The 9,886-nt window shown below is 47.1% G+C and overlaps 1 long non-coding RNA gene across 24 annotated transcripts in view; it reads left to right on the top strand.

The window, feature by feature from the left end:
* LOC110395581 overlaps positions 1–8,668 on the top strand; it is a 49,101-nt gene extending 40,433 nt beyond the window's left edge. For 18 of the 24 annotated variants that reach the window (XR_002436473.1, XR_002436470.1, XR_002436483.1 and 15 more), the window contains 2 exons: positions 1,801–4,884; positions 5,669–8,668. This is a non-coding gene — a long non-coding RNA (uncharacterized LOC110395581). The remainder of the gene's footprint in view (positions 1–1,800; positions 4,885–5,668) is intronic. The other 6 variants (XR_002436487.1, XR_002436490.1, XR_002436489.1 and 3 more) reach the window with 6 other exon arrangements.

Below are 9,886 nucleotides of genomic sequence, written 5' to 3'. Positions count from 1 at the left end.
CCCGACCCGTTGGCCCCCAGTTCCCTCCACGAGCTCTGAAATTTCGGCATGCCCAAGCCCCGCGCGGAGCCCAACAGGTACCGGGAATGGCACCGGGAGCCCCCAGCCAACGGCACCGAGCAGCGATACCCCCAGCCGGCGGAAAAACAAAACAGCGCATTGATCATCGCCCCTGAATGCCTTAAAAACAAATGTTTAAACAGGTTTTTTTGAACCGGCGCAGAAAGCCTCTGCATGCTCCGCTGGGTTACAATAACAATGGTCTATTGCAATGTAAAACAAGCTGGAGGATAAAAAGGTGCTTTTTGTTACCATTTTATCAAAGCTGTTCATCTTCTAGCTGCAGGCAGCATTTTGCTGGAATTGCAGATATTTCTCTGTCCAGGCTCCTTTGTTTGTGCATCTCATTTGCATATATTTATCTCCAGCTGAGGGTGCTTTCAGCTCATTACGGCCTCCCCTCGCATTATTTCATAAGCCAGCTGCTGGGAGGGATTTCACCTGTGGTGACTGAGAAAAGAGGGGTGAAAAACCAAATTCTTCATAAAAAGGAAATCTTCTGACTTTCTTCCCCTATAAATGGGCACCATTTGTGTTAAACAGCCTCTTGTCATGATAGATGCCTCCTGGGGTCAGGGGGGAAAGTTGAGCTGAAGGTCAGCAGTAAAACAACAGACAAACCAGACGCCAAACTGGTTCCTGAGCTGTCGGTGGGAGCCGCGGTACAACCAGGTCTTGAACCTTTTTCAACCTCTAATAAAACAGGGGAAGAATCTGAAGTGGATCAACCAGGCCCCAGAGGAAGCCGCACGGAAAAACACAAATAATATCAATATCGCGCAGCCACGGGAAACAATGGGGCAGCGCTCGGCGTGACATGCACGCCGCTATTGTTTCAAGAGCTGGGGAATTAATTCCACTTATTTATTTAAGGCGTGTCAACTCGCTGCCTAAACCTGTTTCGGTGTCAAGATGAATAAAACTTTTATGGCTCATAAAATAGAGCCATTCATCTCAATGTTCTTTGTGGTGCCTGTTGTTTTTTTTTTTTTTCCCTCTCCCCCCGGCAGGCTGAGCCCGGCGGCTCGACGCTACCGGCTTGCTTGCACCAGCACCGTGCTGGGCTGACACCTGGAGCAGGCAGGGTCCCCGCATTTCTGCTGGGCCTTATTCTGCAGGGATGTTGATGCGCGATGCCCGTGCTCCGAGCTCTGCTATTCTCTGGCACGTGGTATGGCTCAAAAAGAAGTGATGGAAACGCGCGACCAGACAATGGCAACAGCGGCGTGGTCACATTCCTATTGCATCCGCTGCTGTTCTGCTGCTTTTCCTTGGGGTTTGGAATGAGCAGCACTACGTACACATAGGATGGGCATCGCTGGTGGCAGTGGCCGGGTGAAGCTGCTGTGGATGTGAACTCATTGTCACGAGCCCTCCCCCTGCCCCCATCATCCTCATCCTCAACCCCACAATGAATTCACATCACCTACAGAGCTTTGGACCAACAGGTAATAAACTCCAATAAAGCGCGCTTTTTATCAGGGAGAAAAAAAAAATCCCATTAATTATAGTTCATGACTACCCTAAACCAAATGTTCAAATAGTAGTTGGAAATGATGCATAAAATCTCAGCATGTTCTGATAGGTTATAGAGTCGGTGGTTTATTGCAATGTAAAACAAGCCACAGGAAGAGAGGGTGGTTTTGTTTACCATTTTCATCAAAGCTGTTCATCATGTTGATATACTTACGCTATGTTGTGACCCCTACGTATGTTGCGTTTCATTTGTTTATTTTCCAGGTTGTTGCCACTTTTGCTGCTTTTCACGTCAGAGAAGTCGGGTAACGCGGGGCCCTTTGAAATATCTCTCAACTGAACCGAACTTCTGCCTGCAAATGTAAGAAACATTTATTGTGGCCGAGCAAGGCTTTCCTTTTCCTTAATCTGAGGCAATTAGTACCTGAATAAACACAGACCGAGCAATCCACCTCCTCGCAGTGTAATTGCACTTTAGAGGAGTTCCTCGGCTCTGCCCAAGGAAGCACAGCTCCCACTGAGGTGCCTGGAGCTCACTTTCACCCTGCTCAGCCGCCTGTAAACCCCCTGACTTCTAATGGAAAACCCTTCGCACTCCCCCAACTCCTCTCTCCTCAAACCCCGGCCAGGCCCGGCCCTCTCCCCCCGAAATCTTTCACCCCGCTTCTCATTTTTCTTGGGCTCTAATCTAATCACTAATTCCTTCGCTTGGCCAAATAGTTAAAAATGTTAAGTGCTGGCAGTTCCTCCTGCCTCCCCCCCGTATCTGTCTCTGTTTATGGAACGGGCCCTGGTTTCCTCCTTCTCTTGTTCAGCTGTAGGTCTTCAGGTCGGGAGACTGTAAATACACACAGCGCTGCCCCGACCCATAAATCTGAGCAAAGGGCAGCCCTATATATTCAGATAAGCCACGCAGAGAGGGGGAAAGGAAAAAAAAAAAGGGGGGGGGGGGGGAGAGATGAGGAATAGAACAAAGTGAGGCAAGGGCAAGTCAGCAGCTCCATGATCATGCCAATGGGGCACGAGGGATGCCCACCGCCGCCCTCTGCTTGTACACAACTGGTCACGAAATGCACGTGGTTCCCTTTGGGCAATGAAATGAAACCCCAGATCTTTGTGGCTATCTGACGTGCCTTTCTCTCCCCCAGCCCTTTGTTGGTCGATTCCTCCCCCCCCCGCCCCCATTTTATTTCCAGCACCTCTGAAGCTTTCAAGGGAACAGTCCCCCTGTTATTGCTTCTCAGCTCCAAGGTCTTAGAATAAATAACATTGTTATTACTCACTTCACCAATTTCCAAGAAGAAATATTGCCGCAGCAAATGCGAGCAGCACTAATATTTGCAAAGTGATAAATGGATTGCTACATACCTTCCCGTCTGTGTGGCCTCCAGCCATCCCCGGGCCAGCTCCATCTCCTCGGGTGCCTTTGAACCGAGGGGGCTCCAGGCACGGTGCCTTGCACGGATCCCCTCCCTCGCCCTCCGATGGGGAGAGGAGCTCAGACCTGGAGTTGGGTACCAGGGGGAGATGGCTGCCCTGCCCGCAAATACCTGTAAATAACATATAGATAGTTTAAGCAGTGGTTTTATCTACTGCTTGGATGCGGTGTGGACTCTTTGATTGCACTGAAAACAAAATGTCCAAATTCAATTATTCCTGGGACGTGAGTCATGCTGAAAAACACTTTAAATGCCTGGTAATTAAAACCAAAGTGCAACCTCTTGCTTCACCCCACAGTGGCTGCTCCAGCAAAGCAAGCCAGACTGCCACCAACAATGGGACACTGAAACCCTGCTTTGCTCTGCTCTGAAGAGCCCATGTTGGCTGCCAAGCCCTTCCTGGCTCCTTGCATCCCAATGACATGTTCTTGACTGAGCCCATTGCAATTCCAGGCTGCGCTCCAATGGGCATGGTTATTTCATTGTTTGGCTACTTGATTGCTTGGCTTGAGCTCTCTGGCTGGGGCAAGTGGATTCACCTGAGATCTCCCAGGCACCAGAGATGGTGTGAAGATGGATTTTCTTGTGCACAGCAAAATGCAGCTGCTCCAGGGCATCATCCCAGTGTCCTCGTGGTTGCGTCTCATCCTCTGTGCAGCAGGGGCAGCACCAGGAGCTCTCCCTGGGCATTTCTCCCCAAGCAGCCCCAGGAATTGGCTCAGCCCAAGCTTTCCTTCTGAAAGGGCTGGCAGGGGCCTTAGGGAACAGCCGTCAGCATGAACAGGTTATGTGCACAGGGCAAACAGCATCCTATGGCTTCTACATGGGGTGAAGGGTGAACACAGAGGTTCCCGTGATGCTGGGTGAAGGTGCAGGCACAGTGTGGCTGTGCTGGTCCTGGACAAGTCTGCACCCGAGGGGATGAAGAAGGTGGTAGGCTGAAAACCTGGGCTACATATCTATGTATATATACATAGAAATGCATTTTTTTTCTTTATTTTCTTTTTTTCCCTAAGAAGTAGCCCTTATCCGTAACATGGAGAGCAAACTTGTGAACTGCTGAAAAAAATCACCCAGAAATTGTGAGCAGAGGTACAAAAGGGTCGAGCGGGAGACAATAAAAATCTGTCTGGCAGTTTTCCTCTTGGCCGAGGTAAATACCATATTTTCTTTTTTGTTGTTGTTTTTAAGATAAGACAAATCGAACTGAAGGCCATGAAATACAGATAAGGAGAGAAAGTCCTTCGGGATGGGCTTGTAAAAGCTCATGCAAAGTACGTATGGTTGGAGAGCAGTAATAAAAAGCGATAGTTTGTATTGGTTTCTAATCAAAGGCTTAATACACCAACTATCCATAATGCTCATAAATGTATGAGTCTGTGTGCTCTGTTATACAGGCATGCAGCTACAGATGCACAGACACGAATGTACATAGATATGCATACATGTTTATTGTGTACATGCATGCATGTGTATACATGTACACGTATACATACACATATATATGTATATATAACAATGCTTATTGATAGATGAATAAATGCACACATTAATACGTGCAGATACACATATGTGTACTCAAACCCATGGGCACACATGCACATCCCCCCCCAAAATACACAGCTTGCCACCAATGAAAAAGAACAAGGGCTGCAGAATTATCTCAAGGAAAAAAATGATGAAAGGAAGCATCAGGGTGAGAGCTGCAGCAGTGTCACTTTAGGGAGCCATCCCACTGCTTGCAAGCACTCAGAAATCACAGAGCACTTACCAGCACCTTTCCTGGCCCAGAAGCAGGTGGGGAACAGCTCGAGATTGGGATTTTGGGGCAATTTGTGCCGATTCCTGCTGCCCTGCCAGGCACGAAGCCCTGGGAGATCGGCCTCAGCCAGGAGCAGGAAACACGCAGGTAAGAAAAGTCAAAGTAATTGAGTATATACATCTACATGCATGCGCATTTCTATAAACAGGCTTTGAAAGGGGGAAAAAATCACGTCTTCGTTTTTTTATTATTTCTTTTCCTCAAACCTTAAAAAAAAAAGAAAAAAAAAAGAAGCCAAGTCAGTTCCTATTTTATCCAGACCAGTTCATAAATCCCAGGTCATAAATCCACATGATATCCCGGGCTGCTGGATTTTGCATTTGGAGCTCTGAAAGACTGATAGCTGAAAGATTTATAAGATCCCAGGTAGCCGGCGTGCTCCCACCAGCCCCACTGCAGAGGGTCCGTGCACCCTGGGACATGTATGGGGACATTGTGCAGGGGCAGCTGCCCCTGGGATCCCGGTCCTGGTCGGAATGAATGTGTGCAGAAGGATATAACCTGGTCCTTTGGGATGGCCAGGGGCACGTAGGGGCTTTTCCATGCTGTGAGATGTGGGCACCGGGAGCACGGAGCTTGCTGCCACCTGCTTCAGCTGTACTGAAATTGTGTTCCTTGCAGTGTCATTTAATAGGAATGACTGCTCAGTAGGAGTGAAGCATCACTGCTGGCATTTCCGTAGGGCCAGAGGGTGCAGTCACTGGAGGGGAACGGGACTGCCCCTCTAGCAAGGAAATGGAAATGGAGATAACATGGTGGTTGCAGTACGTGCAGCAAACAATGCAGCCAGCAAAGCAGCACTAGTTTGCATTCCCTAAAGAGTACCCAAGGTTGCTGTTTTTATTTATTTATTTATTTTAATTTTTTGTAGGTTCAGTGGGTGTTGCACATGAGCCCATGTCCACCAGGACAAAAGCCACCCCTGAAAGAGACCTTCTAGAAAATGATGTGTCCTATCTGTCCGCACCCATAGGATGCTGAAAGGACCCCTACAGCCTTCCCTCTATTATTGACTCCTATTTTTTTCTTTGGTGACTAATATTTTTCTCCCGACTTTTACTGACAGACAGTTCTGTTGCTTTAATAGATACATGTAAGAAAACCACTTCTGCAGTTGCAGTAGTTCCTTCATAGCCATAAGGCTATTAACTAACATCTTTGCCACCGAGAACAGATTATGGCATTTACATGGGAACCACGGCAGACCCACAGAAGGATAAGTTCTTGTTTATTCCCCAAATCCCACCTTTTTCCAAGCCTGAGAGTGGCTCTCACGAGAGAGCATCACCGATGGCAGCGCCCATGCTCCATCTGCACTGGTTTGGGGGAGCTTTGCTGTTCTGTGCATATTCAAGCCACCAACTCTATCAGTGCTGGTTATGTGAAGTTCTGCAGTTTTAAAAGGGCAACTCATCCTGAAGTTTCCTTTCATTAAAAGCATCCACAGGAGCTCCGTTTTTCCCTCTGTTTCTTCTAATTCTGTTACTATCTCACTAATTACAAATGCTGTACAAGAACTAGGTATTGAGCCATAGAAACGAAAGGTCAATACAAGAACAACACTTCATTTGTAAATAATATGGCTCTGCAATCAATTATCTCATTTTCACAGAAGACATATTAATCTAGGAGCAAAGGATGAAGACATTTGGAGGATGTGCAGAGGGGATCTTTAAATGTTAAATGTTCTTTAGCATGTGCTAAATAAAGGCTTCGGCAGAGCAAAAATGTAGCGCATAGCACTGACACTCCAGGGAGATTCTTTAGGTCAAGTGATTTGTACCTTCAAAATAGTTCTCCATTGCACTGTAAAGCCTCTGCCACTGGTGGGCTGATGTTATTTAGGATGATAGCTGCAGCAGAGAAAATACTGCAAAAAAGAAAAAAAGGTCATCAGTGAAAAAGGTGCTTGTTTGGATAGGTGAATCCAGCCCAATTTGCACTGGTTGCAGTTGGCCGGCATAGGGGGTGTGCAGAAAGCTCCCCCCAGTAAAACAGCCTGTGCAGGATCATCGCCTCTTCCATGGGTCACAGCAGGAATCCATGTCATGATTCAGAGGTAGGCTTGTGGGTCCCACAACCATAACCATCAGTAGAGGAAACTGTGAGGAAATACAGTTCCTTGACCTAAAACCAGTTCAGGATTTCCTCACATTCCCATCAAATGGCAAGGAAAAGCTCCTGTAGGCTTCTTCCCCAAAGAGACAGCAAGAAGAGGGGGACGCGTGCAATGCCTGCTCGCTTTTGCCTTTCTGCTTCGGACTCACTGTACATCCACCCCACGGAAACAACACAGGATGGAAAAAAATCCAACCAAACAAAAATCCCCCTGGAGTGATTCCCAAGGTAGAGCAGGTCTGCTCGCCCCGGCGGGTGCACTGTATCTGCTCGCCCCGGTGGGCCCTTCCAAGTACTCCGCAAGCTCTGTGCCAAAATAAATGTTACTTCACCATCGAGCAGGCAGAAGAATGAAAATCTGGATTTGTGTGAGTGAGAAAAAAGAGCCCAAACAGGAAAGCCTTTTTCTTCTGGTTTTAAAGTCCTGGATGATCAAGGCTGTTCTGCTCGTTCTGATGTAGGCAGTTTGTAGATACCCAAATACGCACCCGGCCATGCAAAGTGCTCCCCCTTTGATTCCAGCCAAATCCTTTCTAATTCTCTTTAAATGTTCCAGGGCTTTTTGAAATTGCTATCAATGCCAACCAAATGCCTTAGATCTTTCTCTCTCTCTCTCTCTCTCTTTTTTTTTTTTTGTCTGTCTTTAAATACTCGCCTTATTTTTATGCAGCCCAGTTACCGCTGTACATGGAAAAAGAATCTAGAAAGAGATCTGGTTTGCTTTAGCCTTTAAAGAGTATAGAGTAAGACACTTTAACCTTCTTTGTATTTACTTAGTTGCTTTAATATGATTCCTGTAACCCCTATAGTTCTTTTCTTTCCATACAACTTATTAAATATTTATAATACAGTAGCCCATACACATCAGACAGGTCAGGTTTTTATTACATTGCACTTGCCATAGCGATCCAGTAAATCATAACTCACATTCCTCCTAGAAGTTAAAAAACTAGGATTGCTCAGGTGAGCTCGGGCTGAGTTTGAGAGGGTCCATCTTGAAAACAAGCCAAGCTGGTTAGATGGACTAGCTGAACCAGGAAATAATAGATCCCCGGAGGCAATAGATCTTCCTGTTGTGCTCCTTGGCTGGGTATGTGTCCATCCTTCAGCCTTTGCCACTGCTGTCGCATGTCCCTGAGGTGGGATCTTCACAAACCACCGAGTGTTCTCCAAACCCTGGGATAGCATGCATTTTCCCCTCAGCCATTTTATTCGACGCCTTTTGGATCTCCTGAGCCCTCGTTGCACACTGCTGTTGCTTCTCCACTCTGTGCACTGCTCGGACCTGTTCATTCTCTCCAGAATGAAAAGTGGCCATTTATGTTTCAGCAGACCATAAAAACCCCGGCTGAAAGCTTTCCAGCATTTTCCACACTGGAGCTGCCTTGCAAGGCTTAGGACCACATTGTCAATGCCTCAACAGCGCGGGGTTTGGTGCCTGCAGAGCAGCACCAAGGTTTGGTGCTAGGGGCAGGCAGCTCAACTCATGGAGAAACCCTGGTACCCACACTGGTTTTAGTCTGCTGGCCTGGCAGCTTTCACATTTCTTTGTCCTCCTGGAGTGGTAGAATGAAAGACACTCATGTCTGGGGCTTTCGTGTCTTCTTTTAAACTCCTGCTCCTCTCCCTCCTGCTCTCCCTCCCTTCCCTAACTCCCTTAGCTCTGCCCTGCCTTTCCCACTCTGGAAAAAATGAAACTCTGTAATTGCCTCTCTGTGTGCTTACAAAAATAAAACCAAGACTAATTGAAAAAGATGGTGAGACATTTTACTTGGTTGAGAGGGCGGAAGACTTCTTCTTTTTCCCCTCTGGATTGGCAGCAGGGTTTTGGCCTTTTTGGCATCCCTGTTTAGTTCTGATTGCTAAGGCTGGTATTTAGGCAGGCTGGGCTGCCTGGCTGGGACGTGCCTGCTCTGGCTTCACGCTTTGGGCTGCAAAGCCTCAAGGCTCTGTGGCTCCGGGCTCCCAAGGACTGGGGTTGGCAGAGAAGCCCACGTGGCAGTGACACCAGTGTGAAGCAGGTGACACTACAGTGCCACGTCTCCAGCACCTCTGCCTTCAGCATCACCACAGCTGAATCCCATAAAGTGTGAGGACCACAGCTGTCCCCACCCTTGGGCTGCAGCAGCCCACAGGGCAGCACACAGAGGGCAAACCCAAGCTATGGTGCCCATGGGCTGAACAGCCCTTATTTTCCACTGCCCAATCTCCCCTTGCTTTCGTGTTCTTAGCATATTTTCCCTTTCTGTCTTTAATATGAAAGAAATGATAATGAGGGAAGCAATGCAGGTAATGTACCACTCCTTTAAAAATCATCAGGCTGAAGTCCAAAAAACCCAGGCCTTTTTTTTCCCTACTGGAAGGGGATCTCTACAACCTGAGACACAAAGCCAACACTTGTGGTACTGTGGCTCCAATCATTTTTTTTTTTAACCAACGATGGTGAAAAGATGTGATTTTTACAAGCAAATAGGAAGAAAAAGCCTGAACACACCCTGGGAACATGTTTAAGAAGTTGATTTATGCCTCATGCTGAGCCTTACACCTGCAGTTCAAGCAAAACTCAACTTTGCCGCCCCACAGAGTCTAGTTTATTAGGTATCAAGGAGTCACAAGAAGCCGTGTAATTAAAACTGTAATTAACTGGAAAAGGAAAATGCCACCTGAGTTTTGAGAGGCTGTCAATTTTATTTCCATTACAGCTCTCCTTCTGGTCCTTTTGTCTATAGGGTGTTTTCTTTTTTTAATCCTCTGGATAAGGAAAAGAAAATGTTTTTCCTTTTTCTTTCTATTAACTAAAGAAGCCACAAAATTCTCCTACTCCTTTGATCTCCAGGAGAAAAAAAGAAATCACCCATTTGGCTGTGAGCTGGGATGCGTGTTTACATGGAGGCACTTCTCACTGCATTGGGCAACAGGTGTCAAGCATGGAAAAAAACCCAAAGTGCCCTCCCAGCTCAGAGCCCGCTTT

Source organism: Numida meleagris, chromosome 3 (assembly GCF_002078875.1).
Source record: "Numida meleagris isolate 19003 breed g44 Domestic line chromosome 3, NumMel1.0, whole genome shotgun sequence".
Lineage (NCBI taxonomy): Eukaryota > Metazoa > Chordata > Aves > Galliformes > Numididae > Numida > Numida meleagris.
The sequence above is the reverse complement of the archived record's forward strand: the minus strand, read 5'-3'. Positions and strand labels throughout refer to the sequence as shown.